The sequence below is a fragment of the Castor canadensis genome, chromosome 5, assembly GCF_047511655.1.
Source record: "Castor canadensis chromosome 5, mCasCan1.hap1v2, whole genome shotgun sequence".
In the NCBI taxonomy this organism is placed as follows: domain Eukaryota; kingdom Metazoa; phylum Chordata; class Mammalia; order Rodentia; family Castoridae; genus Castor; species Castor canadensis.
In genome coordinates, this window is record NC_133390.1 from 80,839,211 (window position 1) to 80,851,252 (window position 12,042).

The 12,042-nt window shown below is 34.6% G+C and overlaps 1 long non-coding RNA gene across 2 annotated transcripts in view; it reads left to right on the top strand.

Annotated features, from left to right (window-relative positions):
- The window catches only part of LOC141423077 (uncharacterized), a 36,702-nt gene that overhangs the window by 5,887 nt on the left and 18,773 nt on the right, over positions 1-12,042 (top strand). For both annotated transcript variants that reach the window (XR_012447733.1, XR_012447732.1), the window contains exon 3: positions 4,703-4,853. This is a non-coding gene — a long non-coding RNA (uncharacterized lncRNA). The remainder of the gene's footprint in view (positions 1-4,702; positions 4,854-12,042) is intronic.

Here is a 12,042-nt window from a genome sequence, read left to right on the forward strand (position 1 = left end):
ATCTTGATATTTGTAATCTGTGACTTTTCCTTCTTTTAATCAAAACAGCTGGTGGTTGATAAATTTTATTGATCTTTTTGAAGACAAGTATATGCTTTCACTGACCTTTTTCTATTGCTTTGGAATTGCAGTTGTAATTGATTTGGGGAAGTTCTTAGCCAATATTAGATATACGAACATGCATACATACAAATATTATCTGTTCTCTCCCTTCTGTCACGTAGAGAATTTCCAATAATTCATGGATATTCATTCACATGCCTCTCCCTTCCTCCCTCTCTCCCTTTTTTTTCTTCTGTCCTTTCCTTTCTTTTGCCCCTGTTTTTCATTTTGGAAATTTCCTATTTGCCTTTCTTAAATTTTAGTGATTCTTGAGCAATGCCATACTGATGAGGCATCAAAGGCATTCTTCGTTTCTTGTATAGTCTTTTTGATTTCTAGAAATTCCTTTTGATTGTTAGTGTTTCCATCTCTCTGCTATCCCAACTGTACATTAGCTACTTTCCCCTTAGCGCCTTTAACATATTCATCACTTATTTTAAGTTCTCTGTGTGATAATTTCCATACCTGTGTCATATCTAACGATGGATTTCAGGAAGACTTGTCTCTTCAGACTGTGTTTTTTGTTGTCTTTTGGCAAGCGCTGACAGCTAGATACATTTTATTGACTACCAGAGACTGAGATAAATCAGTCTTTAGTGTGAGGATTTATGCTAATCTGACTAAGACTTGGGCTGTGTTTAATGTTCACTCTTCTGCGAATGCCAGAAGATTCAAATTCTTTAGTGCCCTTGTTTTTGTCTCCTTTTTCAACTTTAGGCTTCCTTAAGTACTTCTCTTCAAAGAAAGTCTGTGTCTTGCAGCTCTTTCAGCTGTGATCCAGTGTTATTACACTGGAGCCCCCTTGGTATGAGGGGAAGGTGTATGGGAGAGGGAGTTGTCCTTAATCCTCTCATTAAATCTCAGTCTTCAGTGAGCCTGTGTCTCAGAACTGTGACCTTCACAAATGCGTCTACCATTATATTGCTTTTCTTTATTCTTTTTTTCACTTTCTGCCATGTTCCCTTTCCTGGCTGCAATATTTCCTACTACTCTCTTAATACGCCAATATCTACTGAATATGGATTATTAATTTTTTTCTCTCAGGTATGAAAAAGACTGGAAGATAATAGAGAAGATTTTCCTTATTGATCTGGAATAAACTCTGGAAACATCCTTTTTCCTGAGTAGTCAGCCTTTATTACTAAGTCTCTGAGTGTATTTCTCAATGATTAGTGCTATGAATTATGGGGCTCCGCCTAAAAAAGAGATCGTAACTCCCTCCCAGAACTTTGCAAATATAAATATAACCTTATTTGGAAGTGGGATCATGGCAGATTTCTTCAAGTTAGGATGAGTAATTAAGGCGGACTTTAATCCACTGTTATTGGTATCCTTGTAAAAAGAGGGAAATTTGAACAGTCACCACACAGAGAGGCATAGATGAGAGCAACGTGGCCACAAGCCAAGGAACTTTACTATGGCCACTACTAGAAGACAGGAGAGATAAGAAAGGATTCTCCTGTACAAATTCAGAGAGGGCATGCCCCTGATGACACCTTGATTTCATGATTCTAGACTCTAGAAATGTCTAAGAATAATCTCTTGTTTAAAGCCATGCTATTGGAGGTATTTTTATTTTTTTTAAATAGCAGCCCTAAAAACTAAAATAATTACTTTCCCTCTACACCTGACTAATCTGCTTCTTGGATCTGGTTGAGTCTCTGGAGATAAAGCCCACAGAAGTGTGTGGGTCTCCTATGACTGCAAGACCCAGGAGTTTTTCTCTCATGCTAGCCCACAGCCAGCCTCCAGTAGTTCATTAAAAATTACCATGTAAGCACGTGGAAAAGTTTGTGGCTCCAGTGGCTTCTATTCCAGGTGAGCACTATCTCTCTGAATGTACCAGCCTCCCTTTGAGTCAGGGTGGTGGTGTGTCTTCTGACTTCAATTCTCTGATGGGTCAAAAGTCATTGATTTTCAGATTGTGCAGTTTTTCTTGTTGTAATGATGTCCAAGCTCTTTCTATGTCAGAAATTGAAAGAGAAAGTGGAGAAAGTTATTTAAAAACTAAGATCTAAGTAATAGGCTTGCTCACTGCTGCTAGCATGTCACTGGCTACGTATACACACATATGTTTTTTATCTATCTGTCTTATACATGTGCATCTCTAATTATACATTTACCTATCAACCTTTTTACTTTCAACCTATCTGTATCTGTTTTTAAGATTTATTTCTTATAAATAGTAAATGTTTAGCTCTCAAATTTTCATCTGGTTGGATAATCGCTGACCTTTAATCAAAGTGTTTAGACCATTTATTATAAAGCAAGTATTTATGTGATGGACTTGGCTGTACTAGGGTTTTGAACTCAGGGCCTCATACTTGCTAGGTAGCACTCTACCACTGGCGCTACTCCCCCAGCTCATGATGGCTTTGAAATCTACTCCTTTGTTATTGTGGGGGTTTTTTCCCCCTCTTTTTTATGTTAATTTTCTGTATACCTTCAGAGCAGTTAGTTTTCACTTTATCTTTTTTCCTAATAAGTACTATTGGCTAGTTGGATATACTTCTTTTTTGACTTGCTTGTTTAGTTTATAGTTGCTCTGAGGTTTTTAAATGTACATCTTTAATCTAATACAGTCTATCTTGAATCAACAATATATCACTATGCATGTAATGGAAAAGCCACACAATTCTATGCTTCCATTTCATCCCCTGACATTTATTTTTTCTATGGTTGCTAGATGTTATATATCTATATGTTCATGAATTCTTTAATAGATTGATACTGCTTTCTTTTTAAACTACCCTCTTTAGAATAATTAGAAAGATAGTAACATCTTATACTCACCATTTTATTAATCATCTGGGCTCTTTATTCCTTTATTTAGGTCCAAATATCTATCTGATAACATAATTATTTACCTCAATGGTTCCCATTAACATGGTAGCAAAGGTTGTTGCAATGGAATCACTACGTTTTTGTATATGTAAAAATCAAAGGATTTTACTTTCATTTTTGAAATATGTTTTCAGTCAATATAGAATTCTAGGCTGGCCTTTTCTGTTCCCATTCTGTTATTACTATAGCTTAGATCTGAGGTGTCCTCTAGAGGCCCAGGTGCTAAAGGCTTGGTTGTTAGCCTGTGGCCCCATTGGGAAGTGGCAGAAACTTCTGAATGTGGGGCCTATGTAAAGAAGTTAGGTGACTGGGGGTATGCCCTTAATGGAATTAGTACTCGGGCCTCATCTTGTCTCTCTCTTTGCTTACTGGCTCCCTAGGATGTAAGCAACCACCTCCCTGCCATAGTGTACTGACTTGACACAGACCCAAAGGCACTGCATCTTCTGAAACCATGAGCCAAAGTAAACCTTTTCTTTCCTATAAATTGTTTATCTCAGGTATTTTGTCACAGTAAGCAAAATCTGACAAGCACACTCAACACTTAGATACTAATTCATTGTTCTCTGGTTTCTATTATTTCTGAATATCAATCTGTGATAATTCTTATCTTTGTTCTTATCTCTGTATGTAAAATATTTTTTCCTCTGACCTCATCTGAGTATTTCTTTTTAGTAATTTAATTTTTTATGTTCCCTAATTTTTATGTTAATTTTGTTATTTGATGTTTGGCATGAATTTCATTGGGTTTAACTTGCTTCAGTGCTTATTGATATTATTAAATCTCTAGATTTGTAGATTGCACCAAATCTTGAAAAAAAAGGCTATTATTTCTTCAAATATTTCTTCCTACCTTACATCAGACATACCTGGAGACCTAAGTAGATATATTTTAATCTACTTTATACTATCCCACAGATTGCAATGTACAAGAATTTTTTTCAGTCTACTATGTTTGTGCTTCAACTTAATTTCTGCTTCTTTGTCTTCAAGTTCCTTGCTCATATTTCTGCTTACTTATAACTCCTTGCCTTTTCTATTGTGTGCTATTGCATATAGAAGTCCTATTCTGATCATTCTATCGTCTGTGTTTTGGAGAGTTCTTTGTTGGTTACTCCCCTGGAAATTGCTCACATTTTTTTTTTTCCTTCTTTTATGTCTAGTAACTTCTACTTAGATGCCACGTTGTGTTATTATGTAGTTAAGTGTTTGAATTTTTAATTTTTTCTTTAAAGAATATGGCCATTTATTTTGGCAGACAGTGACATTACTTGTGAATCAGCATTATTCTTCCACAAAAAGTTTTTAAGCCTTATTACAGTAATTCTAGAGTAACCTTTATTCTAACATTAACTTAGTTTTATGACTAAGGCATAGAATTCCTGTGATCTCTAATGAACACCAGTGTGTTCAGTAAGGCTTTTCAATTTTGACTGATTGAAAATTGAACATATCCTTGCCCTATGTAAGTTTTGGCAATAATTATTTTCCAAGATTCATAGGGTTTTTCCTTATAAACATAAATCAACTGACTGAAGAAAATTCCCACAAACAGCTCTGGAGTGCATTTTTTTTTTTTCATACAGGTCTACCCTCTCAGGTAATCTGTACCACAAATTCTAGAACCCTCAATTTCCAGAACACCAGTATCTGTCTTCTGAACTCTGCAAGACTGTTCTCTGTCTTCTCTTCTTGCATCTTCTGAAGGTGACTTCAGGCATGCTGTAAGGTTGACCATGAGTTTCCTTTGTTTTAGGATTGTATTCCTGTGCTACTTGAGGTCTAAGGCTGGAGAAGAGTTGCTTCATACATTTTGTCAAGCTTCACAGTCATTTATAGTGAAAGGGAAAATATCCCACTAATTACTTTGCTGGAGCTGGAATAAGCCTCCATAACAGAGTTCTGAGGTAAGACAATAATCATAACTTAAGACTTTTTTGAGACAAATTTGAATTTTCAAAATTTATTTTGCTTTCACAAGCATCAGGACTATGCTCAGAAGACTTTTAAATATAGAATGGAAAATGTTGCCTTTTGCCTATTTTGTGATCTTGTTGACTGAGTCAGAAAAAAAAAAAAAAGATAGAGCAAAGAGAGAATTTTCAAGAAAGGGAATTTTGAGAAAAAGAAGTGAGATACCAGAAAATGTATGTGATCAGGAAACAATGTTCTTATTTTTCTACTTCACTATAACACTAACAATTGTGGAAACTGTTAGAGATTATAGAAACACACCACTAGGAAAGAGGAAACTAAGAAAATGAGAACTGCTAGAATATGCCTTTTAAAGATGTAGAAGATGTAAAGACCATAAAAAAACTCTAACCTTCAGCTGGGCACACCTTCAGGATGGCAACTGCAGGTTCAGGATCAATGACAAACAGATAGTGATCAACAACGTAAAGACCCTGAGCCATGCAACTGTTTCTGTACCTGTGTGGGAAGAATCTCCCCGTTGGGAATGGAACCCAGAGTTATGAGGAGGAATTAAATGGGAAGAGATTTTATCTTCAGATACCACCATGTTTTCCCCACTGAAAAAAAATACATAGAACTACAATATTTTAATTATCACTGGTCCCTAGGGAAGAACAGCTCATCTGATGTCAAGACCATCACTGCAATAATACTTAAGATCCTAAATCAAGACATACCACTCCTGCAGTCATGAGACTACTTCACCAGCTTTTCCTACCCAACTTATTTATAGATGTTATTTTGGAGAGAAGTCAGGGGAAGGGTGAGTGACCCGAAATCTTAAAAACTGAGTATGAACCTTAGTCCCTCAGGCACAGAGAGACTGAGTTATCTAGAGAGAATTATTAAACTATTAAATCTTTTAAAGATTATATCATTATAATTGAAATTGAATTTTCTTTTTAAATTAATTAAATACAAATATAGTAAATGCAATATAATTCATAGTATGACAATGTGATGAGAGTTTTGAGAACAGAAAAAGTAGATGTTAGGGAAACATGGAAGAAGTGTAAATTGATGCCCGCCAGCACACTTAGAAATTCTCCATAAAATAGATAGAAACTAAAGTGGACCTTAAAGAATTAAAAGTATTTCCAGGTAAGAAAATAGAAAGTAGAGCATTTAAGGTAAATGAAACACCCATGAGCAAAGTCAGGAAATGTGAAAATGTTTCAAAAATAGCATGTTCTCCAGTATGTTTTATGCTCAGGGCTTAGGAAATTAATCTCTTGAAATACATTAGTGATAGAATATCCTTAAGTGACATGGTGAGATTAAACTTTACTATTTTAGTAATTTTTTAAATTATTGTTCTTGTGAATGCTTTTTATGTGTGAAGGCACAACAAATTCCATAAATTCAGTGAATACACATTTTTATAGTAGCTGTATGTAATGAATCTGGTCATAGCTTTTGAAGATTTTTTAAAATATAACTGAGCTTAAGGTATTTGATGACAGTATTCTTAACTAAAGGCTTGACTGGGAAAGACTATTGCTAGGTTCACTTGAGTAGCTGGCCTAAAAAATTTTCTTATAGTTATAGTGCTGAGAACCTCATTCTTTTCTTGCTGGAGGCAAGAAACTGCCCATAATTCCTAGAGAACCCTCATAGATCCAACATAGCTGCTTACTTAATTATATCAACAAAGAGTCTTTTGAGTGTGTCTACTGCAGCATGGAATTTTATAAAATAATGTAATCATGGGAGTGACATCTCTTTACTTTTGCTGTGTTCTTGGGGTTAGAAGAGAATCACTGCTACTGCTTATACAGGCAAAGGTATGAATAGCCAAGGACACAAACCCTGGCATTGATGATGATGGGGTGGTGGGATTCCATGGATTGTCCATGGAAACTGCTAAGAATATTAAACAAATTCTAACCAATATTTATCACAAACTATATAAGCAAAAAGTAAGAATTGCATCCAAAAATAAACATATTCAATATGTGCTTTTGGGGTGTATATTACCAGTCTTCTAAGATATATTATATCTTTGCATTTTAACTCTGTATTCTTGATAATTTACTTGAATTTAATGCTGGATAATCTTGATGTATGTGTGGATGCACATGTGCCATGTAGCTTTTCTACAGCATGATGCACTGAGATAAGGCCTGAACCTTATGTTCTACTTAAAACTCTACTCATAGTACCTCAATTAATTATATATTATTATCCTAATTTTAATGCTAAAATATTACAGTAAAAAAGTATTAAGTAATATTCTCAAGTAAACTGATTAGTAAATGATGGAGTTAGAAGCCAGATTCATTATTTGTATTCTCAACCACTGTGTACACTACATCTCTAAGTACACTTTTATGAGTGAGAAAGAGTTACACACTCACACCCTTTATGATCAGTGTGATCAGTTTTGGAAAGACTAACAGGATATGTGGAAGACAAAGTCTATAAGCTCCAGCACAACAAGAATCATGAAAATTCAATGTATGAGATAAAACAGCAATAAATACATTTAAATAAAGAAAGGAAAGAAGGAATAAAAGAGAAGAGAGAAGGTTGGAGTTATCTGTAGAATGAGTTGTTTAGTAGAACATTGTGACAGATCTTTTGGCCAACCTTGGAAAGCAAACTTTATCAAAATATATAATCCTGATCCTGATTATCAAATAATATGCTCAATTCCTTATTTTACTTCAGCCTATACCTTTCTTTTTCCATTAACTTCAATCTCATCACATTTCTGTTATTTTCCCTTTTAAAAAAATGACCAGGAAGTGGATAAGTCTGAAACATGGATGGAGAAGGTTGGAAAGCTCATTGCAGATACAAAAATCACACTTAATGGCATAAGTAAGCACCCATACTGGATAAATATAAAGAAATCCACACCAGTAAATATCAACATAAAACTGCTAAAAGTCTACAAATAAAGGCACAAACTCAAACAAAGCCATGAGAAAGAGAGTTTATATACAAAGGAAGAAACATAAGAATTATCCCAGACTGATATTCAGAAATAATGGAATAAGAGAACAATTAAGTGATGTTCAAGTGCCAAGTAAGAGGAGAAATAAAAGTTCAGCTTAGAATTCTATCCACACCAAAAATATTTCTTTTTTTTCTTTCTTACTAGTAAATCTCTATATCATTGAAGCTAATATTTCACCCAGTCGAAAGACAAAATTTTCCAATTTCCTAAAAGCTAGAGTGGCTGTGTGAATAGGTCTTGGCCAAAGAGCTATAACACAAAGTTTAGACGGTTTCTTAGAATTTTCCATAAAAGAAGTAGGACAGATAGTTGGGAAAAGCCCTCATTTTTCCTTTCCTTGTTCTAACCTGCAATATGGATAGAAGGAGGGAACTCTAAAGACCAATTTGGTCCATGAGATGACTTTTAGTATAGAACTCAAACTACAGAGATTGGTGTAATACTAAGCTTAATTTAAAACTTCTTTTATACAAAAGTGGACGAGACAAATTTCTACAACACTGAAACCAATGCTACTTTGTGCTTATTGTTAGTTGTATTTGAATGTTTTTCTAATTGTTTTAACAGAAGACTCAGAGATGACCTGAGAATAATATATAGGCTAAGAGTATCCATTTCAAAATATACTTATCAATTTTGTAACATTTAATTATAAAAATATTTTAAGGTAAAGCAACTGAGGCCAACAGGAGAAGGGGACCAGGAACTAGAGAAAAGGTGAGATCAAAAAGAATTAACCTAGAAGGTAACACACACGCACAGGAAATCAATGTGAGTCAATGCCCTGTATAGCTATCCTTATCTCAACCAGCAAAAACCCTTGTTCCTTCCTATTATTGCTTATACTCTCTCTACAACTAAATTAGAAATAAGGGCAAAATAGTTTCTGCTGGGTATTGAGGGGGTGAGGGGAGAGGGAGGGGGCGGAGTGGATGGTAAGGGAGGGGGTGGGGGCAGGGGGGAGAAATGACCCAAGCCTTGTATGCACATATGAATAATAAAATTAAAAAAAAAATTTTAAGCCAAATATCTCTGCAACAAATTAGATCAATCTACATTCAATAACAAATATAGGTGTTGGGAACATCTCTTTCCACATAACTAGAATAAATTTTTCAGATTCCCCTGATGTTATTGTGGCCACATGACTGAGTTCTGTCCAATGGAAAAGGAATAAAGTGACATGTACTATATCCAAACTGTCCCATAAGCTTTCAACACATAATCCTATGCTCCCTCTTTTTCCCCAGTTCGGCTGAAAGGAGAGGACATAAGAGTCTGGTAAAAACACACAATAGTTGGAGCAGGGAGTGTGAAAAGAGAGAGTGAAGGGGGGTGAATATGACTATACTTTATACACAGGTATGAAAATAGAACAAAAACTCTTACAGAAATTGTTTTAAAAGGAGGAGGTAATGAGAAGGAGTAACAGAAGTGGTGAATTTGATCCTGGTACACTATATACATGTATGGAAATATCACAATAAAATCCTTTTTTGCAATTAACATAATGCTAATAAAAATGTATTTAAAAGTAGAAGAGGCCTAGGTTCCTAGATGATTACATAGAAAATCACCAGAATTGGGGAAGAAGGAGGGGGCGGAGTGGGTGGTAAGGGAGGGGGTGGGGGCAGGGGGGAGAAATGAACCAAGCCTTGTATGCACATATGAATAATAAAAGAAAAATGAAAAAAATAAAATAAAATAAATAAATTAGAGACAAACCAGGAAAAAAAAAGAAAATCACCAGAATTGAATTTTATATATTGGAGAAATAAGTTTCCATTGTGTTAACCCACTGAGAACTGGGATTATTATTACAGTAATTGACCTACCATGACTAATTCAGCTGAATTCAAACAAGAGCATCAAAGAGTCAAAATACTGTACAACCATGAAAAGTGCTATAGGGGGAAGGCTGAGCCCTGCAACAAATTACCTATATAACCTAGGGGAAATGATCTCTCTTAAATTTAGTACATCACTGGAAAGCTAAGGGAAATATCATCCACACTAGAGGGTTGTTGAAAAGACCTTCTATTTCATTTGCATAAGTTCTTATGTAAGCTGTAAGCAACATACAGATTGGCTACTAATAATATAAGAGAAAATGAGGGACTGGGCAAAGTTCAGCAGCCAGGGAATGGAAAAGAGATTGTGTACAGAAAACCTAGCAAGAAGTGACTTACTCATGGGTGCATTCTGTTTACATTCTTACTGAGAGAAAACATGTCCTGACAGATGGCCTTTATTTCTCTGATTTTCTCTGGAAGAAATTTACAGAATAATTTAAAATCCCATTACAATATGTGGCTATTCCAAGAAATGCTGCAAGTCTATTTTTGGACATGCACGCTCAGGTATAGTACACTGCAAGCTAAAGTGGAAACACACTGATTCCTTCGTAACTATAGCAAACAAATACTGTTTGCTAAATATTGGCAATGACCAGGGAAATTAATGAGAACAGCCACCAAACCCAGAGTACTATCTCTTGTCTTTGGTGATACCAAGCTAAAAACTCAGAATGTAAGTGGTGGCAAGAGAGACATTTAAAGTAAGATTTTGTTTGGAAAAAAAGTTCCTGAGTAATAAAAACAGAAAGATGATACATAATTTCCAACTCTTTAAAATAATGAAATGGAAGTTTGTGATTTTGATTTCAAAGGATAAGGAACTTTATTGTAGCACTAAGTTAACACACTGTCTGGAAGAACAAGCTCCAGACCATTATGACCCTAAACTCTTGATACACTTTCCTTAATTTACATCTTCACAATACAAGCTCAAAATCCTAAAAGTGAACTCAAGATAATAATAACAGCAACAAAAAAAATCCAACACTAAGTGGCTTGAGGCAACTAGAAAAGGCCAAGTGAGATAGTAGAAGCAACTTGATTCATGGGCTAAGAGAATTAGCTCTTTCTCTTTCTTCATTTCTCAGTTCTTTGTTGGCTTCATTTTTAGGCATAATGCATATTTGTAGACAAAATGACAGACAGAGATCCAGAACCATATACCATTTCCCAGTGATAACAAATAGAAAGCACAACTTCTAAAAATTCAAGCAATATCACATAAGGTAAAATGCAATTAGAACTCTATATGAGAGACATCAAACTCCCTCTATGTCAGTAAACTAGATTATGGAACAAATAGCAATTTAACAATTACTAAAAGTGAACTATAGACTTCTGATTTTGGTTAGGATATACAAAGATTCAAAACTCCCTACATATAGAATAATCCATATAAGATCTTTGAAAGTTTAACTTTTGTATAAGAAGAGATATGAGGGGTATACCCCATCTTTTATTTAGCTTATCTCCTGAGGTGAGCATTACAGATAGTCCTTGTGCTGGTCAAATGGAGCAGACTCAAGAAAAGAGTGGATGAGTCATCTCCCACTGGTCAACTCCTTTTCTATTGAATTCATAAATGACAGTGGCAATCATCTTGAAAAGCATAATGATAAACATGAAGAAGCAAAGACAACATGCTTAGGATAATATAATAGGAAGATGGCTGAATGTAATTCTCTTGATTACATTAATGATCTGTAAAACCAGCACTATCAACCACCTACCTCCAGACTATGTCAGAAAAATAAATCTCAATTATGTGATCACTGTTATCCAATATTCTTTTGATTGTCATTATACTTATTTATAACCTTCTAATTTCCCAAAAATTGCAAATTAAGCAATTGTAACTTTCAATTCCTCTATCATTATGTTGACAAAATTGACAAATTTTATGTCAAAAAGGAGAAAGAGAGGGTAAAGATAGTCTCATGCCAAGTAAGCAGATTTGTAAATTGGCTCATACATTCTAGAAATACTTAATAGCTAGTAATGTTTAGAGTCATGCATATCCTACAACAGAGTACTTAATTTTCAATTCTCTAGAGAAACATTCTGATATTACACAGAGATATGCAAAAGGATATTTATTATAGCATTACTTTCCAAAGTGAATAATTGGAAATCTATATACCCACCCATTAAATAAATGTTTAAATGAATTGTGGTATAGTCCTATAATATGTTAGTAATAAATAGTTAAAATAAATGAGCTTGGTCTATGTGTGTTAGCAATGATAAATCTAAATCACATAATTTTAGTAAAAAGTGACAGGCAGAGGAATATACCCAGAA